Source organism: Pleuronectes platessa, chromosome 9, assembly GCF_947347685.1.
Source record: "Pleuronectes platessa chromosome 9, fPlePla1.1, whole genome shotgun sequence".
Classification (NCBI taxonomy): Eukaryota; Metazoa; Chordata; class Actinopteri; order Pleuronectiformes; family Pleuronectidae; genus Pleuronectes; species Pleuronectes platessa.
Window position 1 is genome coordinate 24,831,641 of NC_070634.1, and position 23,582 is coordinate 24,855,222.

At 43.8% G+C, this 23,582-nt stretch overlaps 1 long non-coding RNA gene across 4 annotated transcripts in view; it reads right to left on the reverse strand.

Annotated features, from left to right (window-relative positions):
- Window positions 1-23,582, reverse strand: part of LOC128448690 (uncharacterized) — a 41,854-nt gene that overhangs the window by 4,103 nt on the left and 14,169 nt on the right. For all 4 annotated transcript variants that reach the window (XR_008339788.1, XR_008339787.1, XR_008339786.1 and 1 more), the window contains one exon: window positions 8,515-8,585. This is a non-coding gene — a long non-coding RNA (uncharacterized LOC128448690). The remainder of the gene's footprint in view (window positions 1-8,514; window positions 8,586-23,582) is intronic.

Below are 23,582 nucleotides of genomic sequence, written 5' to 3' on the forward strand. Positions count from 1 at the left end.
CCTCTAAAGTCAGGTTTGATCAGTCGGAGATATTTGAACTGATCAGTTTTATTTTGGGCTTGAACCGTTGGGATATTCAAACATGAATTGAAGTACGGCAAATTAAGTGAGAATTCCATCATGTTATTGAAATAAAGTTCTTTCTCATTGCTAATGAAAACTAAGTAGATTATTGAATAGTTGTTGTTGTTTTTGTCTGCTTCAAACTGGAAAGATGACCTCTCTCCCCTCGAATCTCTCTCATGTGAAGAACAAACCTCTGACCAGATCCAACAGATTATAAATCCAGATCTAAACTCACTAGATCCAGGTTTTTACTTCCGCACCAAATTGTTATAAACTTCACAAACAAACAAACGACACTGTGAGGACACACAACCTCTGCTTCTTGTGTTTCTTCATCTTCCTCTCATCGTGTCGTCATCATCATTTTAACAAGCTTCAGTGAGAGGAGTGATGAAGAGTCTTCAGTGTAAGATCAGTGGATGATGATGGTAACGTTTTTTAGATTTTGTGGCTAATTGAAGTTTTTGTTACTATATTTATTGTATGTCTGATGAAATGTATCAGGTTTTCATATTCAACCATCTGTGTTCATAGTGCATTTAACATTTCAGTGAGACAAACTCCCTCGTGGCCTCTTGACAGTTCAAACCGTTTCCCATCGATGGGCAGAAAGTTGAAAGAAACAACATCAATGTTCCTGATTTGTTTAAAAGTTAAAAAGTTCAACAGCAGAGAGAGAAGACGACCTGAGACATCGTCTCTGTGATGATCTCATCAGCTTCACTGTTTATACGTGAATTAAGTGGAGTAACTGTCCCGTCTCCCCCCTGCTGGGCTCCTCCTCAACCTCTCCCCCCCACTTCACCTCCTTCTCATCTGTCCATCTTTACCCCCAATTCTCCCTCCTCCTCCTTTTCACATCCATGATGTATCACCTGTCTGTGTGAGAATGTGTGTGTGTGTGTGTGATGGTGCCTGATGGGTTTTAGCCACTGGAGCTCTTTGACTTGAGGACAAGCGTTGTCTGTTCATCGCTTATCTAAACACACACACACACACACACGCACACACACACACACACACACACACACACACACACACACACACACACACAAACACACACGCACACGCACACACACACACAAACACACATGCACACATGCACAATCACACGCACACTCTCTCTCTCTCAGTCAACAGCTACACTGCTATCTCATATTTCAGTGTGGGACTCACATCTCTCTCTCTCTCTCTCTCTCTCTCTCTCTCTCTCTCTCTCTCTCTGGTTGGTGTTTTCATTTCAAGGATCAAACACAGACGTCAACACTGTTCTCATTTGTGTAACACTTCATTAAAATTGTGTTTCGAAACATTCATATTGACACAAGTTCTGGAGAAAGTCCAAACAATCGGATCCGGACTTTCTCTGAACTGTTGAACGAGATCCTCTGGGTCGGACGCGTTCACAACAACAAGAACATCTCTGGAGCGTTCAGGTGGGAGGAGCAGACAGGACATGTTTGTTTTGTTTACAGCACAATGACTCCAGCATCGGTTCTTATCTCAAAAAGCTCTTGGATCTCGTTGTCTTTCCAAACCGACTTCATCTTCTTCTCCATGTTTGACCTGTGTTTCAATTTGTATTCTTCATTAAACACTCTCCTGCTGTATTCTCACGTGGGCTGAATCGGTCATTATCCAGAGTTTTAAATTGTAGAAATTGTACGCATGCAAAATCTGAATCAATTCTTGGGAATATCCAGGGTTCAGTTCAGGCCTGAAATGAGCTTTCTCAAGAGTTGTATCACAATCAAACCCTGTAGTAACGATTGGGGCTGAATTTAAACTTCTCCACACAAAAACAACTTAAAGCCAAATGCTTGAAAACACAAAATGCCCGAGTGAACACATGCACCGGAAACTCATCGTGGAGCCAAAGGAAAGTGAGAAACCTAGAATAATAACTACCTGAAAACCAGTAAATCTCTACTGGGATGTCCACCGGTGAAAGCTAAAGCCACAACGACCTCAAACTATCAATTAACTCTCTGGAGTTTGGTTCAGGAGGAAATATGAGAACACTCCGTGCCTCCCTCGCTCTCTCTCTCCATCTCTCTCTCTCTCTGTGTGTGTGTGTGAGTGAGTGTGTGTGTGTGTGATGATAATTAGTGGTGACTCAAGGCTTCCCTGACCATAATCCCCTGAACAATCTACACTTATACAGGTGTTCACTAAATCCAATTACCAACAGAAAGGAAGGAAGCAGCGTGATAAATTATTATTATAAGTATCAGTTAAGTTCAACCTGTTCTTTTCTCAGTTTGTAAATAACACAAGTGTGTGTTACACTGTGTCGGTGGAAAGTGGAGATTAACAGAGTGAACACAAACACTGTGCTAAAGAGAATATTAGCAGGATATCTACACTTTGAATTTAACTCTACTAAAGTGTCATTATTGCATAAGAATAAATGATAAAATGGACTTCCTGTTGTTATATGACAGCTCCTCTGTGTTTTTACAGAGCACAACATAAGAAAGCAACAGAGCTGTTTGTGTTGGGAGAGCTTGTGCTCTTATGCTAATTGGGCTTCGGTTGGGTGCATGGCTAATTACCCCTGTAAGACTGTCTCCGCTATGTCTTTTGTGTTGCTGTGTGTATCGCTTTCAATATGTAAGTCCAGATATTGTGTACAGTAGATCCAGTGTGTGTCACTGTGGCATTGTGCAGACCTCATCCTCTGATCCCCTGTACGGTTGGCAGGCCTCAGAGCTGCGAGGGGGCTTCCGCAGCTTATTCAAATCAGCCCACTGTTTCCCAGTGAGCTGTTAGTTCAGTTTACAATGGATTTGAATGCAGTTTGAAACTAGACATGAGTAGATTTTTTTTATCTCCAACTGCAAAGAATCCAAATATGTAACTCTGCTGATAGGTGACTGTCTGGTTCTGATTCTAGATACAAGGAGCCAGACTCGCTCCTTGTTATCCACGACTCCCAGCAGATGAGTCTGAAGCCGTTTTCAGACAGGAACTCGGGAAAATGTCGGCAGCAGGAGATTGTTCGGGCCAGACAGTTTGTGTTCAGAGCACATCAACACTCTTCAATCTGTTTCTTACGTGTAGGAGATATTCTCGTGCTGAGATATTAGTCATTAAGTTTTGTATTTTCAATTTCTCTTCCACTTGGATATTTTAATCGAAAAATGTCTGATTCGACCGACTTGGACATTTGTGTTTTCAGCCCCTCTGGGAAACTTTTATCTTGAAAGACTAGTTTGTAGTTTAATTTTGTGGCTAATCATATTTTAAACTTAAAACCAGTTACCAGTTAAAATCTTGTGGTTGATCAGTTTTAAATAAATGAGAGAAATCATGCTCCCCAGAGGCTAAACTCGTCCCAGTTTAACCTCTCTTTTGTGCCACCATTCAACCAAAGTGTGTTGCATCAACAAACGATCTCAAACTCTAATCAACACGTTATCTTAAGTTTTGCTTCACATTTAAATGCTTTGCAGGAGCTGGAGAACAAACCAGAAGAAACAAATGTCTGCCTCTACTTTCTGGTTCAGATGAAAACTGAGACAACAGGGACACAAGAAAGTAGAGAGCAGATATTCTTTTTAAACTTCTAACAATCCTGTGTTGTTTGACGTTTCATCAGAAGTCACATTTCACGTTTCCTTCTCTGGATTCTGACTTTCAGAGGGATTCCACGACATGTAGCTTGTGACCTGCAGCCACTTTTACAATTTTCATGCGTCAAGTTGTTCAAATTTATACTTTTATAACTAAAGAAATAGCAAGACTTGTTGCTGCAATGTGACATCATGGCAGCGACTGTAAAACCTTATTTAATAACGAATCCACATCGATTTCAGTGTTTTATATTAAATGGCTTTGAGGCGACATAAGAAAACGATTCCTGCTTCTTGTTTTTCGGGCATTTCTGAAGTATATTTGTGGTGTTTTGTTTGTGAAAAGGATTCTGGCATCGCATGTGACCATGTCGGTGGAAAACCTCCAGCGTATTACACACCGTTCAAAAGTTAAGAGGCTTTCGGAGGAGATGGAGGAGAAGGAGGAAGGTGAAGGACACACACTGAAGTGAGTAGAAAGAGGGAAGAGGAAGAAGAAGAAGAAGACTCCTCAGAACTCTTGCTTCATTCCCTCCAAACTTGTAATGGAGGTTTGATTAGCAAGCATGTAATGTACTTTGCCCCCACGGCTGGAGACAGAGAGGGAGGAAGAGGAGGAGGAGGGTGAAAAGAGGCGAGGGATGGAGGGAGAGGTATAGCAGGAAGGAGGAGGAGTGCATATAGGCTGCCCTCTCAGCAGGTCTCCTCATCTCCCCCCCTCCACCTCCTCTACTTTATTCCTCCCATACTTCAGAACAGGACACGACCCCCCCCCCCCCCCCCCCCCCCCCCCGCCCCCTCTAAAAGCCTAACATCACCTCCTCTGCCTACACAGACACGCACTAAAGCCTAACGCCATCTCCTCAGCACCACCCCCCCTCCTATAGCTGCACCCTGCTGTGCACGCGGTGGGTGTGGACGGGGTAGGACGGGGTTGGAGGTCAAAAGCAGGAAGAGCCTGAGTTTTTGTTTTGTTTTGTTGTTTTGCCCGCCCCCGGTAACAAGCTGAATGTCTGCGTGCAGGAAGTTGTTTGTGCGCAGACACAATGCAAGTTTATTTGAATCCAGCGGAGAAGAGTCGGCTGTGTTATCTCTCCTCTGGCTTCAGGGTTAAAGGCTAAAGACGAAAATGGTGAGGTGGCATCCATTAGTGTTGCTTTTACAAACAGAGGGGAGAAGACTAGAGAAAAGAAAAGGGCCTCAGTCATGGAAATGAAACCTTATTTCTTTATAAACATAGAATTCAATTTAAATGTTTATCACGTTGTGTTTTTCACACCGTACAAATTGTACGACACTAAAAATCTAGTTTATTTTAATCCCAGTGTAAAACCTATTTTAAGACTTTAAATTAAGGAGTTTTAGAAAGTCTTCTCACGTGAGTGGACAAAAGAACGGATACACAACCTTTTAAATATCACAGATAACCCACTGACTTTATTAAAAGTCAGATAAGTCCCCTCGCTCTTAATAAAAAAATTGAATTAATACATATTTTCAAAGATTATTCGGCGTATGAAGAATACAATTAACCACTGGGATCCTCCGTGCCTCCCACCATGCCAGATCAGCGTTTCTCCTCCAGCCCTCCGCCTCGCTGTGCTGTCGGCTCAGGGTGCAAGCAGAACAACGTTAATGTGTGGAGACACCTGACAAGCCCGCTGGCCTTTAGGGCACAGCCTAATCACTCTGGACCCAAACCCATCGGGAATTAAACCTGCAAAACCAAACAGTCACTGTGGGAGATGGCTGGCATCTGCTGGAACCTCTCGAGTGGCGGCTGAGGCAAAAAAAAGAAAATGTAACGGACGGCGCGGCGGTAAAATGTGGTTTTAAAAAAAGATAAAACTTTAAAACTAGGATAATTTAAATATAAAGCACTGCCAGTGAGCCAGGACACTTTATTCACAGACCTTGATCTATATATATATATATATATATGTTTTTTAGACTTTTTTAATTTATATGTGTTACTAATTATGTTGCTCCACACAAAACCTCACTCTACTCGTGCTGTAACAATAAAGATCTCTTGAATCTTGAAGCTAATTTAAACTTTAAGCTGTGATGCAGTTGTGAGAGAAGTTAGAAAGCACCAGGAGGAGATTCTGTTTCTTTAGGTCACGCTATGGAGGACGAGAGCTGAGAAGGAGCAGAGCTGACAGCATCAGGGTCTCCGGGTTTGAAACCTGCAAACACGCATGGACACATTCAAACGTCATTGTGTTAAAAAAAAAAAAAATTCTAATTCTGCACGAGCAGGCGGCGTCTGATAACCGCTGGCGTCTGACAGCAGAAAGGAGGATTTGACAGCGACAGGCCAAGAGTCAGTCGCCACATGTCACCGTTAAGTGTTTGAACCGAATGTTAAAGAGCTTCTCCGCCGTTCAGAGTACAGTAGTGCGTTAACTTTTAAAATTAATAGGGATTTTCCAGTGTTTAAAGTACAGTAGCTTGTTAACCCCCGTATCTGTTAAGCCACGCCGGGCCCCTCGCCACTCTCCCTCTCTCTCTCCAGATGCCCTCATTAATTTTAGATTGGCTCTAAATGAGTCTCCTTCATCGGGGCCGAGGTTTTCTAAATTAGATTCATTTATATTTAAATTGTGAAACAGGCGTGGTTAATGAGAGAATCCTTATTTTTTGGGGTTATTTCAGATGGGCTGATAGAGCCGGGCGGCTCGGTGCCGTGTGAACCGGAGCATCCAGAGGAGGCGCACACGATGGGAGGTGCACAGCGTTTGGGGTTTCTCATTTCTCTTTTCAAAATAAAGTCAGTCAACAGATGAACTAATTGTCAGTAAAAACCCCTGAAGACACATTTTGAAGGGATTAAATTAAAAACCTTTTTCTCGGTGGGACAAAACAAATACAATTTAGAGTCTAAGTATCAATGTGTCCAGTTTAGTGTTTTGAAAGGTTTCTTTTTGACGGATGAAATTAAAAACTGGTCACGTTTCGATGATTTCTGCATACACACACAACAGTAACCTTGTTTGTCTCCTGCGTTAACGCCTAATTTAACACTCTTAAAACTAATGTGTCGCTTTCAACACATCTGTGTAGCTTTGGGCGGCACATGTGCCAACAACCAGTTAGGAGACACACGTGTTGACATAACAGGTGTGTCCTTCGACACATGATGCCCCCGACAGAGCAGCGGGACGCCTCTCCACCTAAACTGCTAAGATTGCAGTGTGGAAAATGTCACATCGGAGGAAACAGAACGTGAGGAGGAACAACAGAGCCCCCCCCCCCCCCCCCCCCCCCCCCGTCGTCCTGTACCCATCCATCCCTCTCATAAAAAAAAAAAATCACACAGAGCTTTACAGCTGTACGTCTCCTTGCTCGGCGTCTTACGGCTCTCAGCGTCCTATAGCAACCCCCAGCTTCTCCCCGCCGGGAATTTGACTGTTAGGAATCTAAGTGCCAGGCGTTTAAAACCTGAGGAATGCTATTGTTCTGGTCACAGCTGCACCAGCGCTGGCCTGGCTACTGCTGCCACTGTGTGAGAGAGAGAGAGTGTGTGTGTGTGTGTGTGTGTGTGTGTAGGAGAGGGGAGGTGGAGGAAGGAGGGCGGGAGGAGTCCAAGGTGTGAAAATGGCAACTTTACTTTACGCGTTTCCAGAGCTCTGCGGCCTCGTGACAAAGCAGCACAGAGCTGACAGCGAGTTGACACATTCCTGCAAAGCTCCCTCCACCTCCCACCTCCTGCTCTCTCTCTCTCTCTCTCTCTCCTTCTATCGGCCTGAAGCATCGAATTCACCACTTCATGTAAATGTACACAACAAACACACGGAGGTACGTTCGTAGAGATGGTACTCTCTGATTTTGAGGAAAGCTGCTTCCAGATCTGCACTGAACTCCAGATATTTTCCCTGATATTATCCAGAGGGGCTGAATGTGACATCTTGAAAGTCACAGTCAGTTGCTCCTGACCATCTCCTGAGTATTTCCTACCAAACCCTCCAGTAAAAACTCCCTTGTGAGAATACAGCAGGATGTGGTCCGGAGGATTCACCAGCGGAGCAAGTGAGCTTGTTGATGATGTTTCTAACAATGTGACGCAAAAAGAAAAGAATATAAATATCTCAGGAAGAAAAGGAGGAGCCTTAAACCTAGAGGATGCAGACAAAGATGACAACTTGGAAAAGAGAATGAGATTCACGAGGTTTTGATGATTTGAGTTGGTGTTGATGTTCTGTTCAAACACAAGGTCTCTCCACAGCTACGTCACTTCCTGCCTCCTCCATCCTCGAAAGACAAACTCCAGGGAAAGTACCCAAGAGTCCGGACCTGGATAATAATGATCTGGATGTATCTAATCTCTATACATGTGTTTGTGATATGGTGAATCAGCCAAAAAAAAACTCCTTATCCTATATGATAATATAATAAACTTTATTTAACTTCATTATGACACTTGGGCCTGGAGCCAACGTTCCATCTCCTTCAGATCCCCTCACCACTGGTTCCACATGTAAGGAGCGTGTTTCATGTTGTCTGACTTACACATGTGTGATTCTACCACATAAATCAGTTTCCTGTACGATCCATGCACCGCCAGAGGAAACAGAAGCAACAGTAGTGAGGTGGCAGAGCCCCCCCGAGCCCCTTCCCCCTCTCTCTCTCTCTAGTAATTACCATCCAGCTGCTTGGAGGAACAATGCTTGGCTCTCTTCCAGACGGCTGACTTCATACACTCTGTGCCACGCTCAATTTGGAGCGCAGCGGAAGCTGGGCATGACTGGCACCCTCCAGGGCATTGCTGGGTCTCTCTATGGGACTCAGTGTGAGTGTGTGAGTGTGAGTCCGAGTGTGTGTGGGAGTGTGAGTGTGTGAGTGTGTGCATGTGTGTGTTCCCTAAACCTACCAGTCCCCACTTGCCATCCGGTTCATCCAACGTCCTGGTCTCTTGATTCCATCTTCTCTTCTGTTGCATCACTGAGAAAACACAACCAAACAAATATATTTAATAACTAATAATCAAACAACACAAACTAATAATCTGTGAATTGGGTTTTGACACTGATCTGCTGCTGATTCCTTGATTATTTCTTAATCTTGCTGATTTGCTCTGCAGTGTTTAGATGAACATCTGTGTAGATCTACAGAGACTCACACTTCATTGATCGGAGCTTTAGGGAAACACCACAGAAATAACACAGTCTCTTAGGATTTATTTTTAGTTTATCTGGTGTGGTTGGATTCACAGGAAGCAGATTCACAGAAACACTCGTCCTTGGTGAGAAGCTGTTGAGACTAAAAGGTCGTGAACACACAAACCACAGTTCCCAGTCCCGACGCTGCCAGATGCAAAGTGGTGTTACCAGGAAACAAGTAGCTGCAGTTCAGGTGAGGAACGAAGTTTTGATGATAAAGTTCAGCTGCTCCAAGTTAAAGCTGCTCGTCGGTTTGGATAAAACTAACGTAACAGCAAATCTACAACTTAGCAGCCATCTGAAGAACTCAATCATTATAAGGGTCAAAGGAAGCTATTGTTGGCCCCCTCCACGTGCACACACACAACCACACAACCACACACACACACACACACACACACACACCCTTGGAGGAGGGATGAGGGTAGAACTCTGATCAAATCCATCCCCCTCAAAACGCACAGTGGATGTATGCATCCAAATCTCCCAGCACTTGTTGTATACTACTGTACACAAACACACACAGACACACACATGCATACAAACAAACATGCGTAGTGTTCCGTCCCTCCCCCTGCACCCAAACTTGGCTGAATAGGGTGCAGTACGACCCTGCTCTTCCTTCTCCAGCACAATGAGGACCTGTTTGGGTAAAGTAGGCCCAGTTACCCTGATCTCCCTGCCCAAAAAAATGGAATCACAAACAAATACGCATACGCACACAGACACACACTCACACACACTCTACCAGCCCTCGTCTGGCTCTTACTGTTTTGAACAGAAGGGCATTTAAAGAGAAATGCAGCCACAGTTAGTTGTTGTGTAACAGTTGAATGAGGCGACAGCGGCGTCACACTCGTCGTTTCACCGTCCAGCTGACACTCTGGGATTTGACTCCAATTCATGGATCAAGACACTGATTTCATTGAGTCTTTCTAATGTAGCTCATCTGCTACAGTTTTCTGTTTCTCTTGGGAAACAGAATAAATTCTTTGTTTGATGTGGAAAGTTATTAGATTAAACAGATGTTCTTAAATCAACTTTATTCACACATCATGTATGAGCATAAATTATGAGTGATTTACTTGTGATGGGATCACTCAGTTAAAAAGAAAAAGTATAATATTGGAAAACCTGGAGAGAATGTTGTTGCAGTGTGTGATCGTTCTGACCGGCCTCCCCAGTCCCTTCAGATAACCGCCTGTGTTAACTCATCATATCTATATAATCTTCCTCCTCGGTTCAGTCCCAGTTTAATCATCTGAACTCCACCAACAATCCAGTAACAGTGAAGTCATTCCCCAGTTGCAAGGCCTGTGGTGGAGGCGGATGGCCAAAGCAAACAGAGGTGTGTTTCTGATTTGACTTCTCACTCACACACGGTGCAGCGTCGCTTTAAACAAAGTACAAACTGAGTTTTACTTTCCTGAATTGAGGTTTCACAACTGTATTTCACCGTTGAGTTCACTTTCCCTAAACATTGTATTTCCGTCGGAGTCGTACCTACAGTTGGTTTTTTATTGCTAATGCACAAATTTACAGTTGTTTTAGTTTTCCTGAAATTAGTTCATAGTCAATTTAACATCCCTCGGAAGCCCTTTGGTTTACAGATGGTTTCACTCTCCACGTTGGAGCACTTGTGTGAGCCAAATAATCCTGGTTTAATCCAGTGTGAATGACCATGAGGGAGGATTTATGCATATGCACATGGGGCCTGGACGGGTGGAGTCAGCGTGCATGAGTGCACTGACAGCATCACACATGTGAGTGGATGTGAATATGTAATTGAGCTCATGTATGTACAGTAGAAGGGAGTTGGAGTGACCGTTTATTAAATATGCGTGTGTGTTGTGTGTACGTACTGGATGTGTGTGTGTGTATTTACCGACCTTGTAAACGCATGTGTGTTACTTTCTGTGTGAGAGAGAGAGAAAGAGGGAGAGAGAGAGAGCTGGTGTTAACCTGGATGTATGTGTGTTAACAGCAGAGGGCCCCCAGGCAGGGCCCCCCACACTGCCCAGGGGGATTGTGGGTAGCCGCAAGAGGGTTTTGGATTCTGGCTTTGTTTGTCTCTGGGTGCTGACATCACCGTGCTGATGGCAACAAATCCCCTGTTCTACTGCACACAGCACTTTCTATACAAAACACCAACACACATATGCACAGACGACCTAACACACACACACACACACACACACACACACACAAACACACACACACACGCTACAAGTTATGCCAACTTGGCCAAAAAAAAACGCTTTCTCGTTTTTAACACACATGCAGACATCCATGTTGGCATGTATGCACTCACACACACACACACACACACACAAACTCATCAAGGGATGAACCGTTAACAAACAAATATATGTATGACATCATAATTCCCATCCTGGTAGCATGGCCATATGAATCTGTGCAGAGCTGCAGTATTTCAATACATATTGGCCATTAATGGTATTGTTGTCCCAAACACACACACACACACACACACACACACACACACACACACACACACACACACACACACACACACACACACACACACACACACACACACACACACACACACACACACACACGCACACACACGTCTATTTGCTAATAAGCTCAGCTATCTGATTGTCTTTACACAGCCTGGTTAACCATTAACCCGGAGCCTTTCTCTGGCCTGCGGTGCTGTCTTTGGTATGCATGGAGCTGGAGGTGGTAATCGAGTTGACGACACCTCCTCTTAACAAGTCCACAGGAAATGGGTGGTCATTTTCATTTTAATCACTGAACTCTTTATTGGCTGCAAATAGAGAATCGAGAGCTTTGCCGTCCTCTCTCACTGATGAACCTCTTCATGAGCAACAGTGTTGAGAGGATACAAAGGTTTGTCCGAGGAGGTAAATGACGACATTCAACAACTCTCAGACTTTATATACATGCATGAAGCAGCTATAGCATGTGGAGCATTCTTTGAAATTGAGAAACACATCAGCCGAACAAAAGTTGGAACTTTTTTCAATTTAAAAGCTTCTAGAAGACCGTTGAAGACCAGGGAAGATTGAAGAAGGCAAATCCACCTGCTGACGCATGAACAACCGGAAACTAGGAAAAGGAGTTCCCCTCCAGAACACCAGGTGGTGGTAACGCTCAGGATTACACAACAAAGATAAAAAAACTGACCAACACTACGACAACAGTAAACACGGAGGGGATTCAAATTGTGCTTTTGTTTATTGGAAAAGAAGAGAACACAGAAAATAAATCATATTCAAAACACCCAAAACCCTAGACTTAAAAGAAAAGCTATTTCAACCGATCAGGCCTCAGAAACTCAGCTGTTATTTCTACTATCTCTTTCATTCTAGTATTAGCTCTGTGATGATATTGAGTTCTCATAACTCAGTGACGCCTGTGGACAAACTGGACTCAGTGTTTTGCTCAGAGACACTTCAGTGGGGCACTCGCTTGCTGACACAGTTTCAACCTTCAGTCTCTGTGTGAATCACAGTCTCTAAAAACACTCCTCTGATGCCCTGATATGGTTTCATAGTGCACAGGGCAAACAGGGAGAAATCCTCTCTCCTCATACAAAACACACACACACACAGACACACACACACACACACACACACACACACACACAGACACAGACACACACACACAGTGCTCCTAAGGACCCAGGAGAGCGGATGGGATGGACCCGGCACTCAGAGCCACTCAAAGCCAATCAAAGCTGATGATAGCTCAGACATTTACACCACCCGTCCCCTGCATCTCTCCCTCTCTCACGTGCACACAAACATGTTCTACAAAAAAATGGGTCTTCAGGTGATCGCCATTATCGTTACCTTATCACTCACAGGAGAGGGGGAAAGGAAAAGAGGGAGAGAGCAAATGTGGGCAGAAAGGAAACGGCAGGCACGAGCAACCTGAGCTCTGAGCGGAGGAGAGAGACTAATTCACAATAAGTCAGTGAAACGACCATTGATCGGACAATAATACAAAATAAAAAAACTGTTTTCACTTTGACTGTGGTGATGTCATACAAATGCTTTGTGGTTCTGTTGCGTTATGATTTTCACGCTGTGTTTAACAGACGCACCAGCCAATCACATCACTCTAATGTGAAAGAGGCAGCTGGTGAACCTGGTGTGTGTTCATCTGTGGAAACATCAAACTGTGATTGTTGTCACTAACACCTACTTACAGTGCGTTTATTGTGCAGTACCTGACTGTCTCCACACGGGTCATTGACTCCTGAATCTGTCTTTTTAACACTCGTCTGTGTTCGGCTGTTTGTCGAGCTCACACCTCTGTTGACACTTTTCCTTTAAATTACTCTCCAGGCACAAAAAGCATTGAAATGAATGATTGTAAACACAAGTGCCATTAATCGACTTGACTCAAATTACCTCTGAGTCGCTGTTTAGTTGTTGCCCAATAATTTCACTCTCTTATGCTCCTGGAATATGTGTTCAGCAAAGTGTTTACAGGTCTGTGAGCGAGGCCTCTTACTTCAAGGTCTGTGATCACAGGTGAGAAGAGATGAGTTTGTATTATCCTGCGTGTGTCAAGTGAATGAATCGTGGTTTCTTTTAAGACTTTAGGAGAAACTGGGGCCGGTTTTTAAATGTATCTGAGAACTGAAGGATGAGTAAGTACACTGGTGCTTTAGTTTTCAGTTCACTGGTTGTCTTAGCAGAGAGTAATCAAGCTAAAAACTACCTCTGCATAATTAGTATTATCAAATATAGTTCGGAAACTGTCTTGGTGATTTTCAAGGAATAATAAAAAAAAAAAAAATCTATGATAAAATCTTTTAAACTTTGAAAACCTGGAGGATAAGATCTAACAGGAAGTAAACACAAAGAAAAAAAGAAAAGGGCACATAATTATAGAGTCATCAGTTCTTTTCAGTATTATTATCATTATTATAACAATTATCACTAAAGAGTTATTTAAGCGTTGGTAAAAAAAAAGTGAAAATTGCTTTTGCTGGTGCACCTGCTGTCCCTCAAAGTTCATCATTATACCTCAGGGAGTGACGCATTTCCCAGAATGCTTCACAACAAAGCAACAGACAATGGGCCTGATGTGTTTGAATGTAGCAGCCGAGTGAAAAAACACAGAACTGACGACATGATGACAGAAGGAGAATGAGTTCTTTAAAAAACATAAAAGATGAGAAACTGATTATGATTCTGAGGGAAGGAAGGAGCTGTAGTTTTGAGCTTACACACACACACACACACACACACACACACACACACACACACACACACACTCAGACACACACATATTCACGATGGCTTCCCTGCTCACTGACACTCAAACCCATTTTCCCAACGGTTGAAAAGTTTTTAATAAACTTTTAATGACCACTCCAAGAACACACCCTGTCCTACGAGTGCTACTTTTCAAATGCTTCTCTCTCTCTTTTTCTCTCTCTTCGTTACACACACACACATGCATACACTCACACACACACACACACACACACACACACACAGAGGGTCCTGTCAGGGCTAACTAAGCGGAGTGGCGGGCCGGCCAGCGTTTGGATTGGCTGGACAGGGGTTGCTGGGGGTTACTGTGGATTTGCTGGACCACCTGCTGAGACTCAGCCGCCAACTGACTGAAAACATTTACATCAGAAACCACCCAGGATAGAGACAGACAGAGACAGAGGGAAAACCACGAGAGAGCGGAAGTTAAGCAAAGAAAGAAAGTTTGTTCCGAATATTGGAAACGTCAGATGACCTCACTTCCTCTTCCTGTTGCCGATGAACTTCAGATGAAGCCTCACTGGCCTTTAAACTCAAATAACTGTAGAAGTGAAACTTGATTTACGACCAGTTGCCCCCAGAACCACAGAAAACGCTGGAAAAACGTCCCAATGTTGCATTTTTTGCCCGGACGGAGGAAGGTTCCAGCTGCCTGTTGTTTCACAGACCTGTCTCCTCACATGTGTTTTACAGCGGGGGGGGGGGGGGGGGGGCTGCACCTGCAGGGGCAGGGCGATGGCGGTGGGGGTCTTCTGCCGTTGTCTGGGGCTGATGAACTCAAACTATATTTCCCCAGAGCCAGGGAGAGTTGTGCAAGGTGTGTGAGTCCCCCCCCCCCCCCCCCCCCCACACACACATGCAGTCAGAGCTGTTTGTGTGCACAGGGGAGTGTTTGGCCCACAGTCAGGGCAACAACAACGTTTCATTGACAACAACACAAAAGGTTGGGTGACCGTTGGACCTCGGCTGGGCCAGAATTTATGTTTTTGTTCGTTTACTCTCAGAAAACACAACTGTTCTCGATTCTGATGGTTTCAACCGTCAGAGGCTTTAGGCTCAGGCCCCAGCTTCAGATGTACGAATATATATTCAATATTTCTGCCAAGACGGTTATACTTTGATCCCAGTTTGATTGATGGTTGGTTGGTTTGTGTGTTTGCAATCAAGATTACACAAAAACTGAATATATTATGATGAAACTTGGTGTAAGGATACGGTGAAGGTCAGGGAGGTTAGGATTTTTACTGATTCATTGAGAAAATAAATAATGGATCTTGATGAAAATGTTATCAGACATATTTAGGAGACTGAACTATGAGTGTGTGTTATTTGGTGCAGCTTGACTGTTACTGTTAGGTCATGACTGCCATTCCACTTGTTCAATCTTACATTACTCTTGTACACATATATAAATATGTCTGTGACTTTAACACTGCGTCATTCTAACTTTTATTTATTAATTTAATAGTTAAATAGATGCTTTTTAGGAGTAAAACAAACTAAATAGTACTTTATCGGAAAGTAGAGAAACTTTCATGACAGTAAATCTGACTTAGTTTATAGAATAGAAGACTTGTAAGTGTAATTTAATTTAAAGTATTTTAAATGTAGGTATTTATTCATCTACTCTCTAAAGCTGTATAGTGTTTTTTCCGTGTTCCATTGACGGACACGAGTCTTTGAATCAGAACGAATACGAGCATGAAAGCATCGGCCTCCGAGGTCGAGCTGCTGATCATCGTCCTAACAGAATGGAAATGAACACCGGAGCAACTGAACTGAACAAAATCCAATTATAACAAAGAGTAAATCCAGGTCAGATTCAGCTCATAATCAGCTTAATTTCAATCCCAGAGATTGAGACGGTTCTGGTACCGCGACTGTTTTCAGATGCAGGGCTCCGCTGTGGCCCCTGCTACCCCCCCCCCCGACCAAAACATCTATCCCCTCATGTATAAGGGCCCCGGGTCCATATGGGGGTCCCCCTCAACACCCCACTCTCTCTCCCCTGTGTGTGTGTGTGTGTGTGTGTTGGGGGGAGGTGGGTGAGTGAGTGTGGAGTGGGGTGGGGTGGGGGGTGCGGGTGGGGGGGAGGCGGGGGGGGTACTCTGACCCGCAAACTGACCCCCTCAAACTTCAAACTGAATACTTCTGGCAGTTACCCCGACGACAGAGCTCTCCAAGCCTTATCCTACTTACTGGGACGAGACGAGGAGCGAGGAGGAGGAGGAGGAGGAAGAGAGGGAGAGCACGGTGTGGACAGAGAGAGGGAGAGAGAGAGAGAGGGGGGGGGGGGGCAGGGGGAGGGCAGCCAGGCAGAAAGCGAGAGTTGCTGCTGTTGCATCTCTGTGTGTTTTTTTCATGAGTAGACAGTTTACTGGGAGATTATTCACAGTCTGGTATTTAGCCTTATTAGGGCCACTGCTCCCAATACAGACGTCCCCCTCCCATCACAGCCACACTCAGGCTTTTTGTGTTGATTTGTTTGTAGGTGATTTCGTGTTTTTTTTTCCTCTCTCCTCATATACAGAACATATGAAACTTCTATCCAGTGCACATTGTGTCCTTTCTACTACTAGTTCACAATGAAGCTGCATTGTGAGGAAAAAGTTATTTTGGGCTTCCAGGGACGCAGAAGTTAAAAAACCTGCAGATAGAAATTAAGTGACAAACAGTTGGAGAACATCCAGATATTATAAACATCAAAAAGTTCCGGTTATATTATCACTATAAGAGAAAATATCTGATCAGGGTTCAGGAGATAAAACCAACAGTTAAACATTCTCGGAAAAGTAACTGACTCTCTAGATTCATCAGATCTGTCACCGCCATATTCAAGAATTTTGAGAACTTTATAGCAGTATTTTAAAATGTATTTATAACTGTCATGATTCATTTTGCCACCTTCAACTTTATTCTAGTATTTGCTTCCAAACTGGCCGATGAAATGCTTCTAGGGAACAAAGATGGGAGTTGTGGGAGCTTTCCTTCCCTGCATCAGTTTGAGCGTGATGGTAATAAGATCATTTACATCATGATTTCCTTCAGGCTGCTCTTCTTCACGAGCTGTAAACCACTTAGTATATGACGCTTTATGGTTGACAGCTTCCTTTAAGTGTCATACAAACCTCCCTCCTTGCTGCTAAATGTCCTGTAGGCCTGTTAGTAAACATGGCCAGAGGCTCATTCCTGCTAAGATTCACACACAGCAAGAGTCCTGTCATCTCCACTGAGTGACTTAGACGTGGACGGACAGAGAGACAGACGGGGCTAAAGAAACAGGGTTCCCCGTCATTGTGTGCGGGTTGTGAATGTGTGACAGTGTTGACTCGAGGGGAGCAGCTCACTCAGATCTGATAGAAGACGACTCACAATCAATAGTGTCCGTGTTTGTGTCCCGGGGCTAGGCTGTCCCTCAGCGGCCCCGAGGACTGAAGTGATTGATCAATCTCAGCTTTAATCTGTGCTCGACAGCTTCACCTGGCTCGTTCCCAAGGCCACGCACCCTATCAGCAGGAGCCGGCCCTCTCCGAGCTGGGACCGGCGGCAGCAGTTGATGTTGCCAAAGGTCCCGTCTGCAGCGTCCCTTCCTTTATATCCAGTTAAATGATGTCCAGTCCTGTCCTGTAACCCCACTTTGTCCTATCTCGCCCTGTCCTGCTTTGTCTCATCTCACCCTAATATGTTCAGAGGTTTCATCTACATTGTCCTCTTCTGAAATGTCCTTTCTCAGGATGCTGCTTCTTTCTAGTCCCTTGTCCTTCCCTTCCTTGTCCTATAAACCCTGTTTTATGTCCACTGCTCGTTTCTTTATCTGTCATCTCCTGTACTGTCCATTTCTGACATGTTCTCTCATTCTGCTTTATTCTTTTCCTGTCCTATCCCAGTCAGACCTGTTCTAAGATCTCATTTCATCCTTTCATTCTGTGTCCTGTTCCGTCTGTGTCCTGTTCCCGTCCTGTCCCTTTTCTAATATGTCCCGTGTCCTTCTGCCTGTCCTCTCCTACACTCCCTGTTTACCCATCTTGCCGAGATCTTATTCTAAATCTCAGTCCTGTCCATACTTTGTCTTTCATCTGTCTCGCTGTGTCGTGCCCTGCTTTGTCTTTTACTGTCCTTTTCTAGCTCTGTCCCATCACACCCACCTCTACTCGTCCTGATCATAATAATTGTCTTTTTCTTGCCATGTCCAGTTAGAGGTAAGGTCCATTCTGTATCACCCTGTCCCTGTCTTCTCATCTTTAGATGGAATTAACCGTCTTGTCTTGATTTAACTTGATTTCTCAGTCTGGTCCTGATGAATCATTTCTGTACATTTCCTTCCCTGTGCCAACAATGTACAAACCAGCAGAATATAAATTGTGCTTTAAAAAGGACGGATGTTAACAGAAACCTTTATAAATATTCAACTCCATTAACAAGAGACCTGAGACCCCACAGGCTGCTGCTGTGGCCTAAAGAGCAGAAAATCTAATTCCAACATTCTTTTTGGAACCTGACTTCTCTTCACTCTATTCAAAGCTTTTAATATGTGTAATGTCACATTCTTTAATAGTAGAGTAGAATAGAGTATTTTCTGTGTGGACTTGGCTGAATAAAATCTTTTATGTGAACAGGAATCATCGACCTCTGACTCGTGTTCTCGCATATTTTGTGCTGCAGTATTTTATTTTTTACAACTTGTAGTGACCTATAATCTTTTCTTACAGTGTGAAGTACTTAATGTCTTTATATGTTTATCTAGTTCATTCTGTTTTTATAGAAACACTGACTGGTTTCACCCCGGTGTGTCTTATTCTGTCTTTTCAAATAATTTCCATTTTGCTTGGTTCTGATGTGATTTTGTCATGAAACATTTATTTTTATTTTTATTATTAAATAAAAAGCTGTTTTAACAACTTGTGTCTTTTACGTTTTACAGTGATGTTATAGCTGACAGAAATGATGTCCTAAAATAATGTGTAATTTCTTATTTATTTGGTACAGAAATATGGATTCATACATGTTGGTTTTATTTCCGTTACACCACACATCATGACGACCTTATTGTGAGTCTTCCTTCTGAATACAAGTTATTGTACCGATTGTCCAGACGTCTGAAGTGCACAGGGTAATCCACAGCCTGTGTCCTGTGGGCTCCCAGTGGGACGGAGAGGATGTTCACATTAACGCGGCGGCTGTGAACTTGCGCCTCTGGCTGAGCGCGGCTAACGGTCCCTAAACCTCCCTCAGGGCCGTGTGGCATGTTCCAGCTCCGTCAGTCGGTAAATCGGTAAGTGATCCTGGCTGTCATTTAATCAATATGAACAGGCAGCAGCTGACACACATCATGGTCTCCCCCGGGGGCCATTGTCAAGACGCAATATGAAGGAAAAAAAAAACATCTGAGTGGGTATGTGTGTGTGTGTGTGGGTGTGTAGGCGTGTGAGTGTGTATGAGGGTGTGTGTCTGTGTGTCAGCTTTCATGTTATATTTGATCCACTTTTCATTGACTTTTATTGTTAAAATGCTGGTTAAGAGCATCTGGTCTCTTATTGTGTTAGAGTCAAAATAAAGGGGCGTAGCAGTTATTTCAGCCGTTAATAAATTGAAGTAATTTCTTACACATTAGAGTGAGAACCTATTGATTTCTTGATTAATTGTAAATAATCTATATTACTTCAGGCAATGACAACGACGACTCTCAAGGTGTCGTCCCTCCAGAATTTGAACAGACAGGTGAACAGCTCTTAGTGCATCACGGTAGAGCAGCTTCAGGGTTCCAGGGCGTCAGACGCTCTTCAGTTCCCACGATTCAATTACTTATTCACTTTATTTAGTTTCAGAAACAAAACTGCAAACCAGCATCAGCCCAGGTTCAAACAAACAAACAGTTCCAACCAGGCAGGTCTAGAACCCCACCACCTTTTTAGACTCCACCAGTTTAACTAAAGAAGTCAAACATTTGCTGCTTGGTGTCTTTGTAAATTTAATATATTTGGATTTGGGACTCGGAGATTCGGGGCGTTCTTATAACATATGAAACAATAAATAAATAAAAACGTATTGATAGTTTCAGGATGATAAAGTACAACAGGGGCCACTTCCTTCCCCTCTCCTCGTCTCCTCTCCTCGTCTCCTTTCCTTACTCTCCTCTTCTCTCCTAACGTGAGACAGTGAAATCTCATCCAGCCACTCTGCCTGCCCTTGTAGCCAGCAGGGAGGGACATGTCACTTCACTTGTGTGTGTGTGTGTGTGTGTCCGAGTGTGTGTGTCCCTTACTGCGCAACACACAGCGACGAGAGCAGAGAGGGGGGGGGGGGGGGGGGGGTGACAGGGCTCTGATCTCTCAGATAGGGAGATAGCCACCTGGTTCAAATGGCTCGCTTGTTCCTCGCCGTCACTTGATCGGCGTGTGAACTGACTCCTCTTATTTACAATCAAATGCTGCTGCACTGACCTGCCCAGCCCAACCCAGGCCAGACCTGTCTCCCTCTCGCTCTGCCCTATATATTATATTGCCATGTCTCTCTCTCTCTCTCTCTCTCTCCCTAACACACACGCACAGACACACACACACACACACAGGTAAACTCTGCGATGGAAACTTCCAGAGGTTGAGCCGGTTATGATCATGAAACACAACACTGACACAGCCGTAGCTTGTTGTCCAGAGGAAGAAAAACCCTGTTCAACTCCTCAACATCTGATATGACATGATAATGTTTCAATCTATAGGCACTTTACCAAAGCATCGGTATTGTGTTGTCATGTGATGCAGGTCTGAGCCGGGAGACAAGGGAGACGATTCCTCAGGACTCAGTTCATTCAGAGTCAGTGAGAGAGACGACAGGAGACATGAGACTATATTTACAGATGATCTGAGAGATTTTATAAATCAACACATTGTAGAACCTTATGTGAATTTAAGGTATAATTAATATCTGTGAGTACAGTCACACCCATTGTCCATTACATAGATATCATGTCTGTCGGTTTCCCTTCTGTTTGTGATTTCAGTGAAATTGAAGATAAAGTCCACTCCATGTCAATTTTTTCCTATGTAAATTCAATGGCAGCAATTTATATTAAATTGATCTTCATTTTAATACATAAATCTGTGGATGTGTTCTATGAAGGAAGCAAATTTAATTTGAGAGGATTGAACAAAGTGTCGTCTAAATGCAAATTCAATATTTTAAAATCGGAGAGTTTCTAGTGGCTGTAAAACTTATGTTCGCAGACATCTTTATTGATGGCTACAAAAAAACGTTATCCTATTTTAGCAGAAAATACTTACAACCGCCAAAGTGCTCTCAGCAACACTGGTTACGTTTTAAAACTAACACGTCTTAGTGTGGATGTATCCTGAGACTCCTTCTTATCTAATCTGGTCTAATCTAATCTACTCTAAAGATGATAGTGAAGATTGTGCACAGATTAAACAGCAGTTAGGATTTAATGCCCTCGATTAGTGACTTAAATTGGAGGAAGAAGTGCAGGAATAGATTGTGAATGAAAAGGTTTTTATTTCACGGAAGAATCTGATGGAAAATCACGAATGCCCGTTTGTGCCGTGGTCTGACTCAGGGAGAAACAACTTGCATCTGCCTGTCTGCCTGTCTGTCTGTCTGTCTGTCTGTCGGTCTGTCTGTCTGTCTGTCTGTCGGTCTGTCTGTCTGTCTGTCTGTAACTGTCCTGTCTGTCTGTCGGTCTGTCGGTCTGTAACTGTCCTGTCTGATTATCTCTCCCAGTTGGCCCCGGGGGGGACACCCACACTGAAAGAGGCCACTCTTCCATTCAACAACAGCTTCTGTCAGAGAGACTGGAGAGGGAGAGAGGGAGAGAGGGAGAGAGGGGGAGACCTCAGAGTCACCAGCTCCAGAATAGCCCGATAGTGAATGATGCAATCAATCGAAATCTACACTACAGTCGATACCAGCCACTGGGAACGAGGCTTTACGCACAATAAAAGAAAATTGCTCTTCTTACAGTAGCGGCTGAACAAATGCTGAAATGTTAAGAGGGAAGGGTCCATGCAATGTTTTCAGAAAAGCAGATTATACTCAAACCGAACACGTTTCAGCCGTGAACATCCCGCAGCTGCCTCTCAGGAGAGCGACAGTGGGCGAGGAGCAGATCACATATGAACAAACAACTATATCAAAACATGGAACACGAGAGTTTGACTCCTGTCAGCCACTTAGAGTCAAAACAAGCTGATGTGCAGATGTTTACGGTCTGAATGAGCTCCGTGCTGTAGATCCCAGATGTGGGATATGGTGTAAATCTGTAGGATGACAAGCTGTCCGATTCAATTACGCTGCTAATTATGTTATTGTGACATTATTGTCATCTTAAAGATTAATAGGGGCAGTAAAGCAACCATTTTACAGCTTTTATGAGCTGCTGCAGTTAATAATTAAGTAGGACTGGCAATTTTAACTCACAGCTGTCGGAGTGGCGCTTTTATTTACAGTACACTCATACAGCAGAATGCATTTCCTAATGAAGGACACACTTTCAGACATGCACTGGAGTCTGGGGCTGCATGTGAGTCACTCCACATATTTTCCAGAACCATGTCACAGTGAGCAGATGTGAGAATACCGCAAGAAAATGTCTGGAAAAATTCCAAGCGGGGTGAGTGGGCGTGGCTTGTTGCTGACACTTCTGAAATGTGACGGATGCAAAAGTGGAAGAATTCAAATGTCTCAGGTTGAAGAAGAGGTGTCAAACATTTAGAGGACGCAGATGAAGATGTCAACTTGGAAAGACGATAAGGTTTCAAGTGTTTTGCCGAAGCAGAATTCATACGTCATGTCCGGCCTCCTGCTGAAAAACTCTGACCCCGACTCTCTCCTGCTGCGCTCTTCACATGTGAGAGACAAAGTCTGGAAAGTGTCCAGGTCCCAATTTAACGGACATTTTCCAGAGTTCACGTCTGAAAACAGCAGCAAGTTGAATCTATTTTGTTTGGAGAACAAAGATGAAGTCAAGCAGGGTTCAATCTGCCGGTTGCTCAGCTTCCATTTGACGTTACGAGCCACAGTGTCCGACAGAGAGAAAGTTGGGGATGGTGAGTCATTTAGTCAACGGGTGGAAGACAGTGTAAGTAAACCAGCAGAGGTTGACGGGTCAGATGAATAATTCACCGCTGAAAGAGATATGGCATTTCCACATGGAGAAATGTAATCTGCACGGTGACGTGTGTCAACGTGATTTGTTATAACAGCCTCGGCTTCTCTGCACTGGAGGATTCAATCCCTCAGCTTGTGTCTGCTGCCGAGGCCGGCACACAAAAAACTGTTTGGAAATTAAGAGGATGTTTTCATCCACTGAGCAAAGGACGCATTAATCTGATGTGAGGGGAAGAGATGGAGGAAACACAAGTGTGGTCTGGATGGTGTGCCGGAGAATGAGCCGTTAATTGGGAACAAATTCGGGCAAAATATTTTTCCTTAATTGAAAAAAAGTTAAATAAAAAGTGTACATAATGTCTCCAAAAGTTACCAGTGAC